A 21,131-nucleotide genomic window follows, 5' to 3' on the forward strand; every position below is an offset into this window, starting at 1 on the left:
AAAATACGTCGCCAGTGCACACCATCTGGGGAGGACGCTCGACGTACAGGTATCTCTTGCAGGGTCCGAAGGCGGAGAGTCGCAGCCTGGGTGCGGACGCACACCAGCGACCTGACCGCCCTCCTCGATCGGGAGACTCAGGACCGCGGCAGAGACCCAGTGTTTCCTCTTGCCCCAGAAGAAATCGACGAGTTTCTTCTGGATCTTGGTGGCAAATACAGGGGGCGGGGCCAAAGTGACCAACCGGTACCACAGCATGGAGGCCACCAGTTGGTTTATGACCAACGCTCGGCCCCTGTAGGAAAGCACTCGGAGCAGTCCTGTCCAGCGCCCCAGCCGAGCGGTGACTTTCGCCTCCAACTCCTGCCAGTTTGCCGGCCAGGCTTCCTCAGCGGGGCTAAGGTGGACTCCCAGATAGAGGAGGTGCGTGGTGCTCCACGCAAAAGGTGTCATCTCCTCCGGCAGGGAGTCCACCCGCCACTGACCAACCAGGAGTCCGGAACATTTCTCCCAATTGATCCTCGTGGAGGACGCGGCAGAAAAGGTCTGCTGGCAGTCGCGCATCCTCCGCAAGTCAACGGGATCTGTGATTGCGAGGAGCACGTCGTCGGCGTAAGCCGAGAGGACGACCCGCATGGCCGGCTCGCGCAGAGCCAATCCCGTCAACCTCCTGCGAAGCAGGCACAGGAAGGGCTCCACGCAGATGGTATACAATTGGCCGGACATGGGGCACCCCTGACGCACTCCTCTCCCAAATCGAAGGGGCGCCGTCAAGGACCCGTTAACTTTGACTAGACACTCTGCGGCGGCGTATAAAAGTCGGACCCGGGCCACGAAATGCGGCCCGAGTCCGAAAGCGCGCAGAGTCCCGAAAAGGTAATCGTGATCCACCCTGTCGAACGCCTTCTCCTGATCGAGGGAGAGAAAAGGCGAACCGACTGACCAGTCCTCTGGGAAAGATGGATCAGGTCCCGGACCAGGTGGATGTTGTCCTGGATGGACCGGCCCGGGACCGTGTAGGACTGGTCGGGGTGGATCATGTGGGCCAGCACGGAGCCCAGGCGGGTAGACATAGCCCGGGCAAAGATCTTATAATCCGTGCTGAGGAGGGAGACCGGACGCCAGTTTTTAAGCAGGCGGAGATCGCCCCTCTTCGGCAGCAGGACGATGACCGCCCTGCGCCACGAGAGGGGCATCTCCCCGGTCGCCAGGCTTTCCCCCAGGACCCGCGCGTAATCGTCCCCCAGGACGTCCCAGAACGCCCTGAGGAACTCCACGGTCAACCCATCCAGCCCTGGGGATTTGCCCCCTCGAGAGCTGGTGGAGGGCGCCAGTCAGCTCCGCCAACGTGAGCGGAGCCTCCAATCCTACGGCGCCCTCCGGGCTGACCTGCTGCAGGTCCTCCCACAAAACTCTGCGCGCGTCCTCGCTGGACGGATCCGGAGAGAACAACGCACTGTAATACGTCCGGACCAGGAGGCCCATTCCCTCCGGATCCGTGATGGAGGATCCGTCGTCGGCCAGCAGCTCGACGAGCTGCTTACGGACCCCCCCGCCATTTTTCCAGCGAGTAGAAGAAGGGTGAGGCGCGGTCCAAATCTTCCAGGATCTGGATCCGCGACCTCACGTACGCGCCTCGGGACCCTATGAGCTGCAGGTTCCTCAGCGCGCCCTTCTTCTCTTTGTACGCCTGCCACAGGGCCGGGTCCACGACGGCATGACCGAGGCGGGATTCCAAGTCGAGCACCTCCCTCTCAAGGCGCCCGACCTCGGCCTCCCGCCTCTTGGTCGACCCCTTCGCGTACTCCTGACAGAAGACGCGGATGTGAGTCTTGCCCACATCCCACCATAGCCTCAAGGAGGGGAAGCCCCCCTGCTTCCTTCTCCAGTCGGCCCAGAATCGACAGAACGAGTCCCGAAATCGCACGTCCTCCAGCAGCCGGTTGTTAAAGTGCCAGTACGCAGACCCCGCCCGCTGTGCGGAGCGGAGTGAACTCCGCCCACACCAGGCGGTGGTCCGAGCACAGGCACCAGCCGCATGGAGGCCGCCGAGACACGGGAGACGTACGCCTGCGAAAAGTAGAGGCGGTCGATTCGCGACCCCCCTCCTCCAGACCTCCACGTGAAGGCGCTGGAGTCGGGATGGAGATTCCGCCAGACGTCCACCAAGTTAAGGGAGCTGATCAGTCCCCTCAACTTCTCCACCGACGCTTGGCCGCGCTGGGGACCGGAGCGATCCCCCACCTCGAGGGTGCAGTTAAAATCCCCCCCGAGGATGATGCACTCGCCGCTATCAATGGAGCTCAAGAGAGCGGACACTTCTTCAAAGAAGCGCGCTTGCAAAGCGCCGGGCCTGGGCGCGTACACGTTCACAAAGTGGAGCGGCACGCTACCCAGGCGAACGGCGAGGTGGAGCAAGCGGCCCGGCACTAGCTCCTTGACCCCCAAGATCTCCGGCTGAAAAGTCGGGGCCAACAAGATAGCCACCCCACTAGAAATAGGGGTGAGGTGACTCATGTAGACCCCACCCTGCCACTCCAGGAGCCAGGTGGCTTCGTCTCCCGGAACGGTGTGTGTTTCCTGCAGAAAGCTCACCGCGTATCTCCCTTCCCTAAGGACTGAGAGATTGTGAAATCTGCGGTGAGCCCCTCTGCTGCCGTTGATGTTGAGGCTGGCTATGGTTATCTTCATGTCAAAGGTACGTAAAACCCGTCACCAACAGCTCACTGTGAGGAGGGAGTGGAAGTGCACCTGGCCCTCCACTCCCCCAGCAACCCATTGAGGAACACATTAAAACGGCGCCTCTCAACCAGTTTCACGTCCGCGCGCTTGCCCGCTATCTTAAGGGCGGCACGGACGGACTGGATGATCAGCGCCAGATTCGACCAACGGTCGAGGGCCAGCTGAACTTTATTGCGGCAACCTCTGCAAGCCGCGAGGAAATCCCGGAGTTCCGCCGTGGGGATGAGAGGAGATTCGGTGGGAGGCACGAGGGACTCCACCACCTCACTGGCGATGGAATCAAGATCATCCTCCGTGCCCCGCACCGAATCCCCATCCTCCTCCGGGTCGTCACCGCCAGCGGCCAACACATCCACCACACACTGTGGGGCGGACGTCCCGGCCGCGCCAGCTGGTCCCGCCTCCGTCACGATCCCACCCCCAGGATCGATGGCGGAGGAGTCCTCTCTGGGTTCTATTGTGAAACTGGAGCCTGTAGGCACCAGCGGTTCAGGACCCCCCTCCACCTCCATCCCCAGGCCAATGACTGGTCCAGGGGAGACAGAAGTTCCGGACTCCGGGAAACCAGCCGGAGCCGAGACTGGAGGCGGCGAGAGGAGGCCATCTCCCGCTCCGCCAGCACCCACAGGCCCAGCAGATGGGGCAGCATTCTCAGTTATAACTGGGTCGGGTGTCTCCTGGTTGGTGGTGGACTCCGGCTGGGAGGCCCGACCCTCTGGGGCCTCGCCCTCCCCTTCATTCAGGACACCCGACCCAGTCGCAGTGGCGGAATGGGCGGTTTCCCCAGGCTCCCCCACCACAAGCAGGGCCCCACTTACTCCTTCAGGAGGGGCCTCACGTACCGGGGCCATCCCCTCCCCTCCATCCTGAGGAATAGGGAGCACCTGCCCGGACTTTGCAGCCTTGGTGGTGGCGGTAGGGGGCACCTGAGGACCAGAAACAGGAGGCAGCTCCCCTCCAACAGATGGGCCCTGCACCTCAGGGCCCTGTGTTATTTCTGTGGAGGGGTGCCTTCTCCTCTTTTTCGCACTTGGGCGCGGAGACTCAGAGACCTCCATGTCATCAGAGGCCTCCGCCTCCGCACCCTTTTTTCCTTTTTTAGTCACCCTGGGCCTGAGCCCAGCCCTGGGACAGGTGGATTCCATGGGAATGGGCTTTGGGCTGAGCTCAGGCTCGGGTTGAGTCAAAGTGTCCAGGGGACGCGCCTCACGATGTTTCTTTTTTCCCCGCGTCTTCCTTCCGCTCGGACGGACGCTCCCCTCCCCGCCAGAGGCTGTGAAAACCACAGCCTCCGGAACCGACTGAGCGGTGTCTGTTGGATGTGCGGGGGGAGTGGGAGGAGGTGCTGTGGAACCACTCTGGGCCGCCGAGGTGGAGCTGGCGGCCGGGAGGTTGGGGCAGTTCTTACGAACATGCCCCACCCCCTTGCAGACGTGGCACCGCGCCCCGTCCGAGGTCCAAAAGACGCGGTAGGCCGTCCCCTGGAACTCCACATTAAATTGGCCCTCCGTGTCCTCCTCCCGCGCCAGCTGCATAAATAACTGGCGGCGGAAGGAGTAGACATGTTGGAGGCTGTGCTCCCGAAGACCAAGCCGGACTGGGGTGATCCCCGACCTCACCTCCCCCAGATGGTGCAGGTGGGGGAGGAGGAGCTCACTGGGAATGAAGGGTGGGACGTTGGACAACATTATCCGATGCGCAGTGGCCCCCAGAGGGTCCACTGGCAGGAAGGTCCCCCCCACAGTGAGCCCTTTACTCAGGGCCAGGGACACCGCCCGCTCGGTCTTCAAAAAGAACACAGCCTTCCCATACATCTTTGAGGCCGCAACAATGGCCGAGGGGCCGACAACCACGGCCATTGCCTTAACGCAGGCCTCAATAGACATGTTGGGGTGGGGATAGCTCTTCACCCCATGGCTGCATGTCAATAATTTAAAGGGTGACGGGGCCACGTGGGCAGCCACAGAAGCTGCAGCTGCGTAGGTAGTAGAGGGCCCCGCCACCGGTGATGAAGGGCTTGCCATGGGTCCAAGAGCTAAACCCACCCCAAATTGTGGACTTGCACACTAAATAACAGATTCACAGAAAAATTTGAAAAGACAAACAAACAAACAACAGGTTAGTGGAGAGGCTGAGGTAATAGAGGAGAGGTAAAGGCAGGCTGGAAGGGATGACTTGCTTTCTGGAGGTGGTGCTCACAGTACACTTAAAACAGTCTTTGAAGTTGGTTTTCCGGTCTTCTGGTTGGGGGAGTCGTCTTCACCTGGGTCAGCTGAAGCTGCCCAGGCACTATCTATCCCCTTCCGTCTGTTTAGCTGGGCAGCTTCAGCTGACCCAGGCTTGGCAATTGGGGTGGGGAGGGAGCTTCCCTGTGTGCTTTTGCAGCAGCACAGACTCCTGTTGAATTGGCAGCCCCACCCCTTGTTGTTCCAGCCACTTGTTCCTCCCCCAACAGTCCAAAGTAAATTACTGGTGTTCAGCACCCACCTCCAGACAAAGCCTTGTTTCCAAAAAAAAAAAAAAAAAAAATGTCCCTTCTCTTTAATGGAGACTGTTGTTGGAGTTTTCCTCTGCTTGTTGGTAGCTGCTCTCCCTTGCTCAGTGCAGCTCCTCTCTCCACCTCTGCAACCTCCAACTGCCACCAGCACTCTCAGCTGCACCTCATTGAGGCTCTCAACACTCAGGCTCCCAAATCAGAGAGCAGCCAATCCCAGTGCTGTACCTGTCCTGGGAGTGTTTAATGGGGGACAGTGTAGAGGGAGCTTTACTCTGTATCTAACCCCCCGTACTGTACCTGTCCTGGGAGTGTTTGATGGGGACAGTGTAGAGGGAGCTTTACTCTGTATCTAACCCCCCGTGCTGTACCTGTCCTGGGGAGTGTTTGATGGGGGACAGTGTAGAGGGAGCTTTACTCTGTATCTAACCCCCCGTACTGTCCCTGTCCTGGGAGTGTTTGATGGGGGACAGTGTAGAGGGAGCTTTACTCTGTATCTAACCCCCCGTACTGTCCCTGTCCTGGGAGTGTTTGATGGGGGACAGTGTAGAGGGAGCTTTACTCTGTATCTAACCCCCCGTACTGTACCTGACCTGGGAGTGTTTGATGGGGACAGTGTAGAGGGAGCTTTACTCTGTATCTAACCCCCGTACTGTACCTGTCCTGGGAGTGTTTGATGGGGACAGTGTAGAGGGAGCTTTACTCTGTATCTAACCCCCGTACTGTACCTGTCCTGGGAGTGTTTGATGGGGACAGTGTAGAGGGAGCTTTACTCTGTATCTAACCCCCCCGTGCTGTCCCTGTCCTGGGGAGTGTTTGATGGGGGACAGTGTAGAGGGAGCTTTACTCTGTATCTAACCCCCGTACTGTACCTGTCCTGGGAGTGTTTGATGGGGACAGTGTAGAGGGAGCTTTACTCTGTATCTAACCCCCCGTACTGTACCTGTCCTGGGAGTGTTTGATGGGGGACAGTGTAGAGGGAGTTTTACTCTGTATCTAACTCCCTGTACTGTACCTGTCCTGGGAGTGTTTGATGGGGGACAGTGTAGAGGGAGCTTTACTCTGTATCTAACCCCCCGTACTGTTGTTTCTCCCAGGCCAGTCCGCAGCTGGGAATCTGACCTGTGCCTCTCGGAGTGTGGAGTCAGCAGTAAGGAGAAGGAGGGGACAATCGTGTTCGAAAGCCTGCGTCGATGACCGGGACTGTCTGAACCGTCAGTGCCGCTGTGATGGAGCCTGTGGCCTCAGCTGTGTGTCTGCCAGTGAGTCGCAACCCAACGGGTGCAGCACCCCTTAGTCGATCAGCCCTGCGGTGTTAGGATGGGTTGTAGGTTGATGATGGGCTTCAACCAATGGTGTGGCAGGGGCAGGACGGAGAGGGAGAGGGACAAGCGGAGAGAGAGAAGGTGAGAGAGGGAGATAGAAAAGGGAGTTGTGTGCGGGAGAGAGAGAGATAGAGAGACAGGGGAGAGTAGGAGAGAAGCGGAGAGAGAGAGAGCAGCAGATAGTGAGAGGGGAACGGGAGAAAGAATGGAGGGGGAGAGAAGGCAAGTGAGAGAGGGAAGGAGAGAGGGAGAGAGGAGGTTGGGCGAGAGAGAGCGATGGGGAGAGTGGAGGAGGGATGAAGAGGGAGAGAGAGACGAGGGAGAGCAGAGGGAGGGGTGGGGACAGATGAGGGAGGATGTGAGGGAGGGACTGATGGGGACGGATGAGGGGGTGAGGGAGGGGATGAGGGAGAGCTGGGAATGGATGAGGGGTGAGGGAGGGAGGGAGAGATGCGGAGGGAGAGATGGGAGGAATGAGGGTGGGAGGGAGAGATGGGGAGGGATGAGGGAGGGAGGGGAGAGGTGGGAATGGATGAGGGGGTGAGGGAGGGAGAGGTGGGGAGGGACGAGGGTTTGAGGGAGGGTGGAGGGTGCGGGCGAGGACGTTGCCTCATTCCCTCTGATTTCCCTTCTGCCCCCAAGCAGCTCGGTCCTGCCCGTGGCCCGTCAGAGTGGACAACGCGATGGTCAAGCTGGTGCAGGGCCCGCGGCCTGCGTTCGGCCATTGGCTGAAGATCACCTGCAAGACAGGCTTCAAGGCCTGGCTAGGCCCGGCCGTCACCCGGCACCGTTGCCAAGGCGACCGCAGGTGGAGTGGGCGCTTGCCGCTATGCGTCGGTGAGTGCTTACGGTTCCTACAACCTCGGCCGAGGTGGCGGTGTGGTGGGGGGAGCGGGCGCGGTGGGGTTTACACGACGGCGCCCACGGTCCTGAGGCCCACACGAGCACAGAGCCTGCCACAAAGGCCGAGGGGTCCGTCCCCGGCCTTGCTCAGTCAACCTGATCCCAACTAGGATGGCGGGGTGGGGTGTGTAGCAACAGTACGGAGACTGAGGGAGGGGGGAGGAGGGAGTCCCAGAGTTTGGAGACTGAGGGAGGTGGGGGGAGGGAGCCCCACAGTTTGGAGACTGAGCGAGGAGGGTGGAGGGAGTCCCACAGTATGGAGAGTAAGGGAGGTGGGGGAGGGAGCCCCACAGTTTGGAGACTGAGGGAGGTGGAGGGAGTCCCACAGTTTGGAGACAGAGGGAGGAGGAGGAGGGAGTCCCACAGTTTGGAGACTGAGGGAGAAGGGGGGAGGTGGACCCACAGTTTGGAGACTGAGGGAGAAGGGGGGAGGTGGTCCCATAGTTTGGAGACTGAGGGAGTGGGTGGAGGGAGTCCCATAGTTTGGAGACTGAGGGAGGAGGAGGAGAGAGTCCCACAGTTTGGAGACTGAGGGAGAGGGAAGAGGGAGTCCTGCAGTTTGGAGACTGAGGGAGGGGAGGAGGGAGTACCACATTTTAGAGACTGAGGGAGGGGAGGAGGGAGTCCCACAGTTTGGAGACTGAGGGAGGAGGAGGAGGGAGTCCCACAGTTTGAAGATTGAGGGAGTGGGTGGAGAGAGTCCCACAGTTTGGAGACTGAGGGAGGGGAGGAGGGAGTCCCACAGTTTGGAGACTGAGGGAGTGAGTGGAGGGAGTCCCACATTTTAGAGACTGAGGGAGGGGAGGAGGGAGTCCCACAGTTTGGAGACTGAGGGAGTGGGTGGAGAGAGTCCCACTGTTTGGAGACTGAGGGAGGGGGAGGAGAGAGTCCCACAGTTTGGAGACTGAGGGAGAGGGAAGAGGGAGTCCTGCAGTTTGGAGACTGAGGGAGGGGAGGAGGGAGTACCACATTTTAGAGACTGAGGGAGGGGAGGAGGGAGTCCCACAGTTTGGAGACTGAGGGAGTGGGGGAGGAGGGAGTCCCACAGTTTGAAGATTGAGGGAGTGGGTGGAGGGAGTCCCACAGTTTGGAGACTGAGGGAGTGGGGGAGGGGGAGGGAGTCCCACAGTTTGGAGACTGAGGGAGGAGGAGGAGGGAGTCCCACAGTTTGAAGATTGAGGGAGTGGGTGGAGAGAGTCCCACATTTTAGAGACTGAGGGAGGGGAGGAGGGAGTCCCACAGTTTGGAGACTGAGGGAGGAGGAGGAGGGAGTCCCACATTTTAGAGACTGAGGGAGGGGAGGAGGGAGTCCCACAGTTTAGAGACTGAGGGAGTGGAAGGAGAGAGTCCCACAGTTTGGAGACTGAGGGAGAGGGAAGAGGGAGTCCTGCAGTTTGGAGACTGAGGGAGGGGAGGAGGGAGTACCACATTTTAGAAACTGAGGGATGTGGAGGGAGTCCCACAGTTTGGAGACTGAGGGAGGAGGAGGAGGGAGTCCCACAGTTTGGAGACTGAGGGAGGAGGAGGGAGTCCCACAGTTTGGAGACAGAGGGAGTGGGTGGAGGGAGTCCCACATTTTAGAGACTGAGGGAGGGGAGGAGGGAGTCCAACAGTTTGGAGACTGAGGGAGAGGGAAGAGGGAGTCCTGCAGTTTGGAGACTGAGGGAGGGGAGGAGGGAGTACCACATTTTAGAGACTGAGGGAGGGGAGGAGGGAGTCCCACAGTTTGGAGACTGAGGGAGGAGGAGGAGGGAGTCCCACAGTTTGAAGATTGAGGGAGTGGGTGGAGAGAGTCCCACAGTTTGGAGACTGAGGGAGGGTGAGGAGAGAGTCCCACAGTTTGGAGACTGAGGGAGGGGAGGAGGGAGTCCCACAGTTTGGAGACTGAGGGAGTGAGTGGAGGGAGTCCCACATTTTAGAGACTGAGGGAGGGGAGGAGGGAGTCCCACAGTTTGGAGACTGAGGGAGTGGGTGGAGAGAGTCCCACTGTTTGGAGACTGAGGGAGGGGGAGGAGAGAGTCCCACAGTTTGGAGACTGAGGGAGAGGGAAGAGGGAGTCCTGCAGTTTGGAGACTGAGGGAAGGGAGGAGGGAGTACCACATTTTAGAGACTGAGGGAGGGGAGGAGGGAGTCCCACAGTTTGGAGACTGAGGGAGGAGGAGGAGGGAGTCCCACAGTTTGAAGATTGAGGGAGTGGGTGGAGGGAGTCCCACATTTTAGAGACTGAGGGAGGGGAGGAGGGAGTCCCACAGTTTAGAGACTGAGGGAGTGGGTGGAGGGAGTCCCACAGTTTGGAGACTGAGGGAGTGGGGGAGGGGGAGGGAGTCCCACAGTTTGGAGACTGAGGGAGAGGGAAGAGGGAGTCCTGCAGTTTGGAGACTGAGGGAGGGGAGGAGGGAGTCCCACATTTTAGAGACTGAGGGAGTGGGTGGAGGGAGTCCCACAGTTTGGAGACTGAGGGAGTGGGGGAGGGGGAGGGAGTCCCACAGTTTGGAGACTGAGGGAGAGGGAAGAGGGAGTCCTGCAGTTTGGAGACTGAGGGAGGGGAGGAGGGAGTCCCACATTTTAGAAACTGAGGGAGGGGAGGGAGGGAGTCCCACAGTTTGGAGAGTGAGGGAGGGGAGGGAGGGAGTCTCACAGTTTGGAGACTGAGGGAGTGGTTGGAGGGAGTCCCACAGTTTGGAGACTGAGGGAGTGGGAGGAGGGAGCCCCGCAGTTTGGAGACTGAGGGAGTGGGTGGAGGGCGTCCCAAGGTTTGGAGACTGAGGGAGTGGGGGGAGGGAGTCCAATAGTTTGGAGACTGAGGGAGAGGGAGGAATGAGTCCCACAGTTTGGAGACTGAGGGAGGCGGAAGAGGGAGCCCCGCAGTTTGAAGACTGAGGGAGGGGAGGAGGGAGTCCCACATTTTAGAAACTGAGGGAGGGGAGGGAGGGAGTCCCACAGTTTGGAGAGTGAGGGAGGGGAGGGAGGGAGTCTCACAGTTTGGAGAGTAAGGGAGGGGAGGGAGGGAGTCCCACAGTTTGGAGATTGAGGAAGGGAAGGATGGAGGGAGTCCCACAGTTCGGAGAGTAAGGGATGGTGGGAGGGAGTCGCGCAGTTTGGAGAGTAAGGGAGGGGCGGGAAGGAGTCCCACAGTTTGGAGAGTCAGGGGGGGGAGGGAGCGATTCCCACAGTTTGGAGACTGAGGGAGGGGGAGGCGGGAGGGAGTCCCACAGTTTGGAGAGTAAGGGAGTGGAGGGAGGGAATCCCACAGTTTGGAGAATAAGGGAGGGGAGGGAGGGAGTTCCACAGTTTGGAGAGTAAGGGAGGGGAGGGAGGGAGTCCCACAGTTTGGAGAGTAAGGGAGCGGAGGGAGGGAATCCCACAGTTTGGAGAATAAGGGAGGGGAGGGAAGGAGTTCCACAGTTTGGAGAGTAAGAGAGGGGAGGGAGGGAGTCCCACAGTTTGGAGAGTAAGGGAGGGGAGGGAGCGAGTCCCACAGTTTGGAGATTGAGGGAGGGGGAGGTGGGAGGGAGTCCCACAGTTTGGAGACTGAGGGATGGGAGGAGGGAGTGAAAAAAAATCATTGTGTTTTCTTCCAGTGGAGGCGAAGAGTATTGGGCTCTGTGGAAAACCTCCAGAAGTGACGAAGGGCTTCTATGAGGGTCTGCAGCAGAGTGGCGGGCGAACAGTGCAGTATAACTGCAATCCAGGGTAGGTCGCTGGGCGTCTCGGTCAATGTTGCGACTCTGTACCTAACTCCGTTTTCTTTCCCCTCCAACCGACTGACTGCGGCAGTGAGCTGCACCACGTTGCTGCAACCAGCACCCAGCAATCCAATCAGGCAGCGGCCAACCCCGTTTTTCTTTTTAAGGTCGCCTTTATCCCCCAGGCCCCTTTTATGTACATTTTATGAAGTGACTTTATTAAAATCGAATAAATAAAACAAAACTCGTATCAAAATGCCATTCTCGGCGTCGACAATGCACTCCAGTCCCTGCGGTGCCCACCGGTCGCGGAAGGCCTCAAGCGTACCGGTGGACACCGCATGCTCCTTCTCCAGGGACACCCGGGCGCGAACATAACCGCGGAAGAGGGGCAGGCAATCGGGGAGGACGGAACCACCGACGGCCCGCAGCCTGGACCTGGGAATTGCCACCTTGGCCAGGCCCAGGAGCAGACCGACGAGGAGATCCTCCTCCCGGCCCGAGCCCCTCCGCACCGGGTGCCCAAAGATCAGGAGCGTGGGACTGAAGTGCAGCCAGAACCTGAGGAGCAGCCCCTTCAGATACTCAAAGAGGGGCTGCAACCTCGCACACTCCATATAAACGTGGAACACGGACTCGTCCAGGCCGCAGAAATTACAGGGGGCCTGGGAGTCTATGAACCTACCCTGACCCAGGCTGCGCAGTTGGGAGAGAGCTTCCTTGTATGTTTAGGGGAACCGCGCAACTCCCTGCAGAATTGCACAGCCCCCGACCCTTGTTCCTCCGGCCTCTCCCGACAGTCCAAATCAAATACAGCTCTGGTGCTCGACACCCACCCCGAAATGTGGCCTTATTCCAAAGTCTTTTCCTCCTCTGCAGCAAAAGCTGTTCAAAGGTTTTTGCAGTTCTCTTCCTCAGCTCTCCCTCTCCAGCTGTACCTCCAGCAACTGGCTGCAGCACTGTCAGCCATTCCTCGTTGCTGCACTCAGCACTCAGCAGTCCCAATCAGGCAGCAGCCAAAAAAAACCCCGCCCCCCCCCCCCCCCCCACACTCCGTGCTGTACTTGCCCTGGGAGTGTTTGATGGGGACAGTGTCGAGGGAGCTCCGATGGGAGCTCTGGGAGGGGTACCGGGTCCGGCACTGGGCTCTGGGCCCACCGCATGCCCCACAATGTTGACGCCTCACGATCTGACCTCCCCAACAGCTTCCGGCTCCAAGGAACTGAGTCCAACACCTGTCAGGATAACGGGACCTGGACGAATACCGCACCCACCTGCAGACGTAAGTACTGTCCTCCACAGTCTCCGTGGTTAGAGAGTCGAGTTGTGGGCAAGACTGGGACAAGGAGGCACGATTGTTCGGGGGTCTGGGTCAAGGCAACAAATGAGGGAGAAGCTGCACAGACGTCGCAAAATCCGAGACAAATAGTGCCTTCAAAAGTAAAACGGGGATCAAGCAGGGTAGGTGTTGAGAGGCTGGCTCTGCACTCTCTGGAAGTGGCGGGACGGGGTGTCACAGTCTTAGGATAAGGGATCGGCCCATTCGGGACCGAGACGGGGGAGAAACCTCTTCTCTCCGAGGGGCTTGTGAATCTCTGGGATTCCCTCTCCCGGAGAGATCTGCGGATGCTCAGTCGTCGAATATATTCGAGACGGAGGTGGAGAGAGATTATCGGGCGCTGAGGGAATCGAGCGATATGGTGGGGGCTCGTCCGGGACTAGGAGTTGAGGTAGAAGATCGGCCGGGATCGGATTGTGGGGGGAGGATGGACGCTGAGGGAGGTGACGGGTTTGACGGAGAGAGGAGTGTTGGAACGGGGCGCAGCGTAGGGGGGTGGGGGGGGGTGTGTGCAGTGTCTGACTTTGCCCGTTTGTGCCCAGGCAGCGATCTACTGCAGGCGTCCACCTGAAATTGACAATGGGGTGCTGGTGGCAATGGAGAAGGCCCGTTACCGAGTGAGGGAACACATCTACTACCTCTGCAGGAAGGGATACCTCCTCAACGGGTCCAACAAGGTGACCTGCACTGCCAAGGGATCATGGTCCTCCAAACCCAAGTGCCAAGGTACGCAGCATCGGAGGACGATACAGAAGGAGGTCACTTGGCCTATCATCCCTGGGGGACCGAGAGGCTCCCGTGTCCGTCAGCACTCACCGACCCTCAACCACAGGGACCGAGAGGCTCCCGTCTCCCTCAGCACCCGCACTGACCCTCACCCACAGGGACCGAGAGGCTCCCGTCTCCCTCAGTACACACTGACCCTCACCCACAGGGACCGAGAGGCTCCCGTCTCCCTCAGTACCCGCACTGACCCTCACCCACTGGGACCGAGAGGCTCCCGTCTCCCTCAGTACGCACTGACCCTCACCCACAGGGACCGAGAGGCTCCCGTCTCCCTCAGTACACACTGACCCTCAACCACAGGGACCGAGAGGCTCCCGTCTCCCTCAGTACACACTGACCCTCACCCACAGGGACCGAGAGGCTCCCGTCTCCCTCAGTACGCACCGACCCTCAACCACAGGGACCGAGAGGCTCCCGTCTCCCTCTGTACACACTGACCCTCACCCACAGGGACCGAGAGGCTCCCGTCTCCCTCAGTACACACCGACCCTCACCCACAGGGACCGAGAGGCTCCCGTCTCCCTCAGTACACACTGACCCTCACCCACAGGGACCGAGAGGCTCCCGTCTCCCTCAGTACACACTGACCCTCACCCACAGGGACCGAGAGGCTCCCGTCTCCCTCAGTACACACTGACCCTCACCCACAGGGACCGAGAGGCTCCCGTCTCCCTCAGTACACACTGACCGTCACCCACAGGGACTGAGAGGCTCCCGTCTCCCTCAGTACACACCGACCCTCACCCACAGGGACCGAGAGGCTCCCGTCTCCCTCAGTACACACTGACCCTCACCCACAAGGACCGAGAGGCTCCCGTCCCCCTCAGTACACACTGACCCTCACCCACAGGGACCGAGAGGCTCCCGTCTCCCTCAGTACACACCGACCCTCACCCACAGGGACCGAGAGGCTCCCGTCTCCCTCAGTACACACTGACCCTCACCCACAAGGACCGAGAGGCTCCCGTCCCCCTCAGTACACACTGACCCTCACCCACAAGGACCGAGAGGCTCCCGTCTCCCTCAGTACCCGCACTGACCCTCACCCACAGGGACCGAGAGACTCCCGTCTCCCTCAGTACACACCGACCCTCACCCACAGGGACCGAGAGGCTCCCGTCTCCCTCAGTACACACCGACCCTCACCCACAGGGACCGAGAGGCTCCCGTCTCCCTCAGTACACACTGACCCTCACCCACAGGCACCGAGAGGCTCCCGTCTCCCTCAGTACACACTGACCCTCACCCACAGGGACCGAGAGGCTCCCGTCTCCCTCAGTACACACTGACCCTCACCCACAGGGACCGAGAGGCTCCCGTCTCCCTCAGTACACACTGACCCTCACCCACAGGGACCGAGAGGCTCCCGTCTCCCTCAGTACACACTGACCCTCACCCACAGGGACCGAGAGGCTCCCGTCTCCCTCAGTACACACTGACCCTCACCCACAGGGACCGAGAGGCTCCCGTCTCCCTCAGTACACACTGACCCTCACCCACAGGGACCGAGAGGCTCCCGTCTCCCTCAGTACACACCGACCCTCACCCACAGGGACCGAGAGGCTCCCGTCTCCCTCAGTACACACTGACCCTCACCCACAGGGACCGAGAGGCTCCCGTCTCCCTCAGTACACACTGACCCTCACCCACAGGGACCGAGAGGCTCCCGTCTCCCTCAGTACACACTGACCCTCACCCACAAGGACCGAGAGGCTCCCGTCTCCCTCAGTACCCGCACTGACCCTCACCCACAGGGACCGAGAGACTCCCGTCTCCCTCAGTACACACCGACCCTCACCCACAGGGACCGAGAGGCTCCCGTCTCCCTCAGTACACACTGACCCTCACCCACAGGGACCGAGAGGCTCCCGTCTCCCTCAGTACACACTGACCCTCACCCACAGGGACCGAGAGGCTCCCGTCTCCCTCAGTACACACTGACCCTCACCCACAGGGACCGAGAGGCTCCCGTCTCCCTCAGTACACACTGACCCTCACCCACAGGGACCGAGAGGCTCCCGTCTCCCTCAGTACACACTGACCCTCACCCACAGGGACCGAGAGGCTCCTGTCTCCCTCAGTACCCGCACTGACCCTCACCCACAGGGACCGAGAGGCTCCCGTCTCCCTCAGTACACACTGACCCTCACCCACAGGGACCGAGAGGCTCCCGTCTCCCTCAGTACACACTGACCCTCACCCACAGGGACCGAGAGGCTCCCGTCTCCCTCAGTACACACCGACCCTAACCCACAGGGACCGAGAGGCTCCCGTCTCCCTCAGTACACACTGACCCTCACCCACAGGGACCGAGAGGCTCCCGTCTCCCTCAGTACACACCGACCCTAACCCACAGGGACCGAGAGGCTCCCGTCTCCCTCAGTACACACTGACCCTCACCCACAGGGACCGAGAGGCTCCCGTCTCCCTCAGAACACACCGACCCTCACCCACAGGGACCGAGAGGCTCCCGTCTCCCTCAGAACACACTGACCCTCACCCACAGGGACCGAGAGGCACCCGTCTCCCTCAGTACACACTGACCCTCACCCACAGGGACCGAGAGGCTCCCGTCTCCCTCAGTACACACTGACCCTCACCCACAGGGACCGTGAGTCTCCCGTCTCCCTCAGAACACACTGACCCTCACCCACAGGGACCGAGAGGCTCCCGTCTCCCTCAGTACACACTGACCCTCACCCACAGGGACCGAGAGGCTCCCGTCTCCCTCAGAACACACTGACCCTCACCCACAGGGACCGAGAGGCTCCCGTCTCCCTCAGTACACACTGACCCTCACCCACAGGGACCGAGAGGCTCCCGTCTCCCTCAGTACACACTGACCCTCACCCACAGGGACCGAGAGGCTCCCGTCTCCCTCAGAACACACCGACCCTCACCCACAGGGACCGAGAGGCTCCCGTCTCCCTCAGTACACACTGACCCTCACCCACAGGGACCGAGAGGCTCCCGTCTCCCTCAGTACACACTGACCCTCACTCACAAGGACGGAGAGGCTCCCGTCTCCCTCAGTACACACTGACCCTCACCCACAGGGACCGTGAGTCTCCCGTCTCCCTCAGAACACACTGACCCTCACCCACAGGGACCGAGAGGCTCCCGTCTCCCTCAGTACACACTGACCCTCACCCACAGGGACCGAGAGGCTCCCGTCTCCCTCAGAACACACCGACCCTCACCCACAGGGACCGAGAGGCTCCCGTCTCCCTCAGTACACACTGACCATCACCCACTGGCACCGAGAGGCTCCCGTCTCCCTCAGAACACACCGACCCTCACCCACAGGGACCGAGAGGCTCCCGTCTCCCTCAGTACACACTGACCCTCACCCACAGGGACCGAGAGGCTCCCGTCTCCCTCAGTACACACCGACCCTCACCCACAGGGACCGAGAGGCTCCCGTCTCCCTCAGTACACACTGACCCTCACCCACAGGGACCGAGAGGCTCCCGTCTCCCTCAGTACACACTGACCATCACCCACTGGCACCGAGAGGCTCCCGTCTCCCTCAGAACACACCGACCCTCACCCACAGGGACCGAGAGGCTCCCGTCTCCCTCAGTACACACTGACCCTCACCCACAGGGACCGAGAGGCTCCCGTCTCCCTCAGTACACACCGACCCTCACCCACAGGGACCGAGAGGCTCCCGTCTCCCTCAGTACACACTGACCCTCACCCACAGGGACCGAGAGGCTCCCGTCTCCCTCAGTACACACTGACCCTCACCCACAGGGACCGAGAGGCTCCCGTCTCCCTCAGTACACACCGACCCTCACCCACAGGGACCGAGAGGCTCCCGTCTCCCTCAGTACACACCGACCCTCACCCACAGGCACCGAGAGGCTCCCGTCTCCCTCAGTACGCACCGACCCTCACCCACAGGGACCGAGAGGCTCCCGTCTCCCTCAGTACACACTGACCCTCACCCACAGGGACTGAGAGTCTCCCGTCTCCCTCAGTACACACCGACCCTCACCCACAGGGACCGAGAGGCTCCCGTCTCCCTCAGTACACACTGACCCTCACCCACAGGGACCGAGAGGCTCCCGTCTCCCTCAGTACACACTGACCCTCACCCACAGGGACCGAGAGGCTCCCGTCTCCCTCAGTACACACTGACCCTCACCCACAGGGACCGAGAGGCTCCCGTCTCCCTCAGTACACACTGACCCTCACCCACAGGGACCGAGAGGCTCCCGTCTCCCTCAGTACACACTGACCCTCACCCACAGGGACCGAGAGGCTCCCGTCTCCCTCAGTACACACTGACCCTCACCCACAGGGACCGAGAGGCTCCCGTCTCCCTCAGCACCCGCACTGACCCTCACCCACAGGGACCGAGAGGCTCCCGTCTCCCACAGTACCCGCACTGACCCTCACCCACAGCGACCGAGAGGCTCCCGTCTCCCTCAGTACACACTGACCGTCACCCACAGGGACCGAGAGGCTCCCGTCTCCCTCAGTACACACTGACCCTCACCCACAAGGACCGAGAGGCTCCCGTCCCCCTCAGTACACACTGACCCTCACCCACAGGGACCGAGAGGCTCCCGTCTCCCTCAGTACACACTGACCCCCACCCACAGTGACCGAGAGGCTCCCGTCTCCCTCAGTACACACTGACCCTCACCCACAGGGACCGAGAAGCTCCCGTCTCCCTCAGTACACACTGACCCTCATCCACAGGGACCGAGAGACTCCCGTCTCCCTCAGTACACACCGACCCTCACCCACAGGGACCGAGAGGCTCCCGTCTCCCTCAGTACACACTGACCCTCACCCACAAGGACCGAGAGGCTCCCGTCTCCCTCAGTACACACTGACCCTCACCCACAGGGACCGAGAGGCTCCCATCTCCCTCAGTACACACCGACCCTCACCCACAAGGACCGAGAGGCTCCCGTCTCCCTCAGTACACACTGACCCTCACCCACAAGGACCGAGAGGCTCCCGTCTCCCACAGTACCCGCACTGACCCTCACCCACAGGGACCGAGAGGCTCCCGTCTCCCACAGTACCCGCACTGACCCTCACCCACAGGGACCGAGAGGCTCCCGTCTCCCTCAGTACGCACTGACCCTCACCCACAGGGACCGAGAGTCTCCCGTCTCTCTCAGTACACACTGACCCTCACCCACAGCGACCAAGAGGCTCCCGTCTCCCTCAGTACACACTGACCCTCACCCACAGGGACCGAGAGGCTCCCGTCTCCCTCAGTACACACTGACCCTCACCCACAGGGACCGAGAGGCTCCCGTCTCCCTCAGTACACACTGACCGTCACCCACAGGGACCGAGAGGCTCCCGTCTCCCTCAGTACACACTGACCCTCACCCACAGGGACCGAGAGGCTCCCGTCTCCCTCAGTACACACTGACCCTCACCCACAGGGACCGAGAGGCTCCCGTCTCCCTCAGTACACACTGACCCTCACCCACAGGGACCGAGAGGCTCCCGTCTCCCTCAGTACCCGCACTGACCCTCACCCACAGGGACCGAGAGACTCCCGTCTCCCTCAGTACACACTGACCCTCACCCACAGGGACCGAGAGGCTCCCGTCTCCCTCAGTACACACTGACCCTCACCCACAGGGACCGAGAGGCTCCCATCTCCCTCAGTACACACTGACACTCACCCACAGGGACCGAGAGGCTCCCGTCTCCCTCAGTACACACTGACCCTCACCCACAGGGACCGAGAGGCTCCCGTCTCCCTCAGTACACACTGACCCTCACCCACAGGGACCGAGAGGCTCCCATCTCCCTCAGTACACACTGACACTCACCCACAGGGACCGAGAGGCTCCCGTCTCCCTCAGTACACACTGACCCTCACCCACAGGGACCGAGAGGCTCCCGTCTCCCTCAGTACACACTGACCCTCATCCACAGGGACCGAGAGGCTCCCGTCTCCCTCAGTACACACCGACCCTCACCCACAGGGACCGAGAGGCTCCCGTCTCCCTCAGTACACACTGACCCTCACCCACAGGGACCGAGAGGCTCCCGTCTCCCTCAGTACACACCGACCCTCACCCACAGGGACCGAGAGGCTCCCGTCTCCCTCAGTACACACTGACCCTCACCCACAGGGACCGAGAGGTTCCCGTCTCCCTCAGTACACACTGACCCTCACCCACAGGGACCGAGAGGCTCCCTTCTCCCTCAGTACACACTGACCCTCACCCACAGGGACCGAGAGGCTCCCGTCTCCCTCAGTACACACTGACCCTCACACACAGGGACCGAGAGGCTCCCGTCTCCCTCAGTACACACTGACCCTCACCCACAGGGACCGAGAGGCTCCCGTCTCCCTCAGTACACACTGACCCTCACCCACAGCGACCGAGAGGCTCCCGTCTCCCTCAGTACACACTGACCCTCACCCACAGGGACCGAGAGGCTCCCGTCTCCCTCAGTACACACTGACCCTCACCCACAGGGACCGAGAGGCTCCCGTCTCCCTCAGTACACACTGACCCTCACCCACAGGGACCGAGAGGCTCCCGTCTCCCTCAGTACACACCGACCCTCACCCACAGGGACCGAGAGGCTCCCGTCTCCCTCAGTACACACCGACCCTCACCCACAGGGACCGAGAGGCTCCCGTCTCCCTCAGTACACACTGACCCTCACCCACAGAGACCGAGAGGCTCCCGTCTCCCTCAGTACACACTGACCCTCACCCACAGGGACCGAGAGGCTCCTGTCTCCCTCAGTACCCGCACTGACCCTCACCCACAGGGACCGAGAGGCTCCCGTCTCCCTCAGTACACACTGACCCTCACCCACAGGGACCGAGAGGCTCCCGTCTCCCTCAGTACACACTGACCCTCACCCACAGGGACCGAGAGGCTCCCGTCTCCCTCAGTACACACCGACCCTAACCCACAGGGACCGAGAGGCTCCCGTCTCCCTCAGTACACACTGACCCTCACCCACAGGGACCGAGAGGCTCCCGTCTCCCTCAGTACACACTGACCCTCACCCACAGGGACTGAGAGGCTCCCGTCTCCCTCAGTACACACTGACCCTCACCCACAGGGACCGAGAGGCTCCCGTCTCCCTCAGTACACACTGACCCTCACCCACAGGCACCGAGAGGCTCCCGTCTCCCTCAGTACACACTGACCCTCACCCACAGGGACCGAGAGGCTCCCGTCTCCCTCAGTACACACTGACCCTCACCCACAGGGACCGAGAGGCTCCCGTCTCCCTCAGTACACACCGACCCTAACCCACAGGGACCGAGAGGCTCCCGTCTCCCTCAGTACACACTGACCCTCACCCACAGTGACCGAGAGGCTCCCGTCTCCCTCAGTACCCGCACTGACCCCCACCCACAGGGACCGAGAGGCTCCCGTCTCCCTCAGTACACACTGACCCTCACCCACAGGGACCGAGAGGCTCCCGTCTCCCTCAGTACACACTGACCCTCACCCACAGGGACCGAGAGTCTCCCGTCTCCCTCTGTATACACTGACCCTCACCCACAGGGACCGAGAGGCTCCCGTCTCCCTCAGTACACACTGACCCTCACCCACAGGGACCGAGAGTCTCCCGTCTCCCTCTGTATACACTGACCCTCACCCACAGGGACCGAGAGGCTCCCGTCTCCCTCAGTACACACTGACCCTCACCCACAGGGACCGAGAGGCTCCCGTCTCCCTCAGTACACACGGACCCTCACCCACAGGGACCGAGAGTCTCCCGTCTCCCTCAGTACACACTGACACTCACCCACAGGGACCGAGAGGCTCCCGTCTCCCTCAGTACACACTGACCCTCACCCACAGGGACCGAGAGGCTCCCGTCTCCCTCAGTACCCACAC

General features: G+C 61.2%; 1 pseudogene; it reads left to right on the forward strand.

Moving 5' to 3' along the window:
• Positions 1 to 21,131, forward strand: part of LOC137362210 (beta-2-glycoprotein 1-like) — a 31,035-nt pseudogene that overhangs the window by 2,484 nt on the left and 7,420 nt on the right.

Source organism: Heterodontus francisci, unplaced genomic scaffold (assembly GCF_036365525.1).
Source record: "Heterodontus francisci isolate sHetFra1 unplaced genomic scaffold, sHetFra1.hap1 HAP1_SCAFFOLD_544, whole genome shotgun sequence".
Taxonomy (NCBI): domain Eukaryota; kingdom Metazoa; phylum Chordata; class Chondrichthyes; order Heterodontiformes; family Heterodontidae; genus Heterodontus; species Heterodontus francisci.